The following is a 4,736-nucleotide window of genomic DNA, read 5'->3' on the forward strand; positions in this document are numbered from 1 at the left end:
ACTCCAATGTCATTACCCTTTGTGTTCATACAGACCTGTTACCTCTTCATCATTGTTGCGATCTTTAGGATCCACTCTACACAGGGTCATATCAGAGTCTTCTCTACCTGCTTCTCTCTCCTGAGTTATATTATCTTATACTATGGCTCCATTCTCTACATCATCTCTCACCCAAGTTTCAGCTGTTCCCTTGAAAGAAGCAAAATGATTTCTACATTTTATACATGGATCTTACCCATTTTGAACCCCATGCTTGAGGTAAAAAGATGTGAAGATGCTTTGAATAAGCATGTCATGTTAACATATTTTGAAATGTAAATTTCTGTGGGGTTTTCTACAAAACTCTGCTAAGTAATAATGAACAATTATTCTAGGAAGGTTGGAGACTAAGATTTTTAAAACTACATTTTATTATTTTCTATTAAAAGAAATTCAATAGAAATATGTTTCCTTCTATGAATTTATTTTAGACTCTCATATGTACTGTAGAATATAGTTCAGTATAGTTTTTAAAAAGCAACATTTTGTTTTGATAAAAAATCAAAAATTATAAAATAAGTATGGAATCCATAAGAATTAAGTATCATTTGGCTTATCATTGAGATGAGCAATAGGTGACATTGAACAAAATTTTAATGGATTATTGAGATTTGGGGAATATATTCCAAATGCTTTTAGTCAGTACTCTCAAAATTTCTGCAACAGTAAAAAAATGGAAAGTCAAGAATTTAATGATGAAAAAGGAAGGGCAGAGGACTGTTAGAAGATAATTCATATGTAAGATTAACTGAGAAATTTCAGCACTAATAAAAATGATGAAATGGTTACAATTAGTCCTCTAATAGTATTTTGTATCATTTTGTAACTGTGCTCATTTCAGAAACAGGTATAATATTTCAATGACCAAGTTCTTACTTTTGAATTTCAAGCTTCCTATTAGAAAACTGTAACTAGGAATCCTTAACTCAAAGTATTGTAGAGTGTATTAAATAAAAAATCTAGTAAGTATGATGTATGCTAGTTATTCAGTTGTAGCTTTCTTCACAAGTCTTCTGGTAAAATAAAATGATCATTGGTTCAGGGATGCAGTTGATTTTTTGTTTGTTTGTTTGTATTTTTCCTCTTGTTCCACTTCTTCTTATATTCCCCTAGTGGGTCATATATATATCTGTGTCTGGGGGGGGAAGTACAGTGAAGTGCCCATTATCAGAGGGAGAAATCGGTCTTTACATTGATACAGAATCCTAGAAAAGATATCATGTTATGATTTTAGAATGATACTATTATAGCCTTACCAACTTTTAAACCCATCACTTAACAGAGGCAAAATATTTAGAAACTTATATTTTATATGTTCAATTTGATATTTTTTAAGGAATTTTTAGAAGGCCCTGTGGCAGTGTTCTTGTTTGCTATCTACAAAAATGCAATACAACAGAAACAGAATGGCTTTTAAAATGGGGAATTTAATAAGTTGCTAGTTTACAGTTGTAAGGCCAAGAAAATGCCCCAATTAAAACAAGTCTACAGAAATGTCCAATCAAAGGCATCCAGAGAAAGATCCCTTGGTTCAAGAAGGCCTATGAAGTTCAGGGTTTCTCTCTAGTGAGAAGGCACATGGCAAACACAGTTGAGTTCTTCTCTAATATGGAAGGGCACATAGTGAACATGGCATCATCTGTTAGCTTCTTCTCCTGGCTTCCTGTTTCATGAAGCTCCCCAGGAGGCATTTTCCTTCTTCATCTCTAAAAGTTGCTGGCTTGTGGACTCTGCTTCTCATGGCTATGTGATTTGCTTTGCTCTCTCTGAATCTCCTTCATTCTCCAAAATGTTTCCTCTTTTATAGGACTCCAGAAACTTATCAAGATCCATCCAAATAGGTGGAGACATGTCATCACCTAATCCAGTTTAACAATCACTCTTGATTAAATCACACCTCCAGGGAGATGATCAGCACAGGCAGAATTTTTTTAACCCCAGGAGAAATAAAATGAACAAAAAACAGTTCCTAATCTTAATACTTTCCCACATATGTGAAGCCATTGTAAATGGGAACAATAAAATATGTTATTTTTGGTTATGATCTGGAGAAATTGATTGAGTTTGTAAATTACTGGAGGATTTATGAAAAGAAAGCCACTTTGAGGAGTAGAAACTGGAAGTCAAGGAAACCTGGAAAGGACGTGAATATATGACAGGAAATCCTAGGAACCCCATGTATGTCAGTCAGGGTTCTTTAGAGAAACAGAACCAATAGGAGATATCTGTAAATCTGTAATTATAAAGGTCTCTCACACAATTGTAGGGATGGAAGAGTCCAAAATCTATAGGGTAGGCTGTGAAGCTGACAACTCTGATGAAGAATCTGGACAAACTCCAAAGGAGAGGCTCACTGGCTAAAGAATCAGTGAAAGGGTCTCTTTCCTTCTTTAAAAGTTTTCAACTGATTGGATTATCTCTTTGTTGGGAGATGCACATTAGTTGATCATAGATGTAATCAGTTACATATGCAATCAACTGGCTAATGATTTAAACAACCAGCCTTCTGATTTATCAACTAGCCATGAAATATCCTTGCAGCAATGGTGAAGCCAGACCAGACCACTGAATATCATCACTTGGCCAAGTTGATACCAGAACCTAACCATTGCCACATTTTCCAGCCCTTAGAATACCACCATTCTGAAATGGTGAGACAAATAATTCTTGTTCATTATGCCAACACACTGTGTGGTACTTATTATAGCAGCAGATAAACTAGATAGGACATCACATAAATAATATGTTTAAAATCTAGAATCAAATTTCTAATGGTGCAACTATTTAAAGCTTCTACCACATATAAACTCAGAAAAAAAATCCAAAGCATTTAAATCTTTCTAGGAACCCTAAATATAAACAAGAAGATAAATGTTGAAGAAAGCTCATTTCAGCAAAGAGGAAAAATACACCAAAGCTCAAACTCACAAATAAATATAACAGGTTAAAGGTAGGTTGTAACAAAAGAAAATAAAAATAAAAGCTTAGTTTACACAGGTGACTGTTTTCAGTATAACTTGTGGGAATTATTTGAAAAATTGCAATGTTTACAAACCAATCTAAATTTAGAAATTTATGATAAAAATATTCAGCAAAAAGTGAAAGAATGACATACCATCTTTGTAGTCTTAAAGTCTGTGTTGCTTTCCCTAAAGCTTCTTTGACATATTTGTTTCTTATGCTATAGGTGAGAGGATTGAGTAATGGGTTCATCATGGTATAGAACAGTGCAGCCACTTTGTCTCGCTCTAAGGAATAGGTGGAGCTGGGTTTTGAATACATAAAAAAGCACAGGTCCATGGAAGAGGGTGACTGAGATCAGGTGGGAAGCACAGGTGGAGAAGGCCTTGCACCCCCCAGGGGCAGAGCCTATCCTCACAATATCCAAGATATTGTTGCAGTAGGAAATGAGAATGGCAAGTATGCTGGATAGTACTGTGAAGCCCACCATACACAGAGGGACATTTTCATAGACCCAGGTGTCTGGGCAGGACATTTTCACTGGTGGTGGTGCATCACATTCAAAATTGTAAATTACATTTTTACTACAGAAACTCAGGCAAAAACTCTTGGCAGTATGGGTGATGGCATTCAAGAAACCTCCTACCTAAGCCCCAGCAACAAAGCCTGTACAAAAAGACCTGGTCATGGAACCTGAATAGATTAGTTGGCTATAAATTGGCACAGTGTAGTCATAAGCTACGACTGCTAGGAGATAGGACTCAGTGTAAGCTACAGCATGGGAAAAGAACTGGGCAGCACATCCAGCCAAAGACATACACTTATTTCTTGAGGCATAGATGGGCAGGATTTGGGGGTTATACACTGATGTATATCAGACGTCCATGAAAAAATAGTCTTCCAATGAAAAATTACATGGGTGTGTGCAGGTGGGAATCAGTTTGGATTAAGATAACCAGGGTCTTGTTTCCTGGCAAGATTATCAAAGAGTCAAAATTATTCCAGGTAAAGTCAGCTGCAACTGGGCATCTGAGGTGGAGCCCACCAAGGTGAATTCAGTCACAATAGTGTGACTTATCACTTTCATGTCCACAGAAGGAAAAACTTCAATAAGATTAAAAGTAGAAAAATGGGGGATCCAAGATGGCGTCTTAGTAAGGTACATGCGTCTTAGTTCCTCTGACTCCAAATCAACTAATAGGTGAACAGAAACAGTACAGAACAGCTCCCGGGGCTACAGCAGGGAATGGACACACATCGTAACCCAGTCTGGGCTGGTTAGTCTGACTGCAAAACTCGGCTGCGGTGAGTGAGATCCCCGAGCGGCGGGCAATTTCCCGAGCAGCTGCAGCTGCGGCGGTCTGAGCTAATCCCTCCCTCCTTCCCGGGCTGGCTGAGGGACGCGGAGAGACAAGCTTCCCAGCCAAGGCGGCCGGCGCCACACTTTTGCGGGCGGCTTCGAGTCTTGGCTTCGAGTCCGCGACTACGAGTCTCGGATCAGAGGGCTATCCAAAGTCTGGGCGGGCAAGTCTGACTGCGAGACTTGGCTGCGGCGAGACCCCCGAGCGGCCACAGCTGCGGCGGTCCGAGCTAATCCCTCCCTCCTTCCCGGGCTGGCTGAGGGACGCGGAGAGACAAGCTTCCCAGCCAAGGCGGCCGGCGCCACACTTTTGCGGGCGGCTTCGAGTCTTGGCTTCGAGTCCGCGACTACGAGTCTCGGATCAGAGGGCTATCCA

At 39.2% G+C, this 4,736-nt stretch overlaps 1 pseudogene; it reads right to left on the bottom strand.

Moving 5' to 3' along the window:
• Nucleotides 1-2,869: 2,869 nt before the first annotated feature.
• Nucleotides 2,870-3,886, bottom strand: LOC143666707 (olfactory receptor 9G4-like; annotated as a pseudogene).
• Nucleotides 3,887-4,736: the final 850 nt, after the last annotated feature.

This window comes from Tamandua tetradactyla, chromosome 23, assembly GCF_023851605.1.
Source record: "Tamandua tetradactyla isolate mTamTet1 chromosome 23, mTamTet1.pri, whole genome shotgun sequence".
Taxonomy (NCBI): Eukaryota; Metazoa; Chordata; class Mammalia; order Pilosa; family Myrmecophagidae; genus Tamandua; species Tamandua tetradactyla.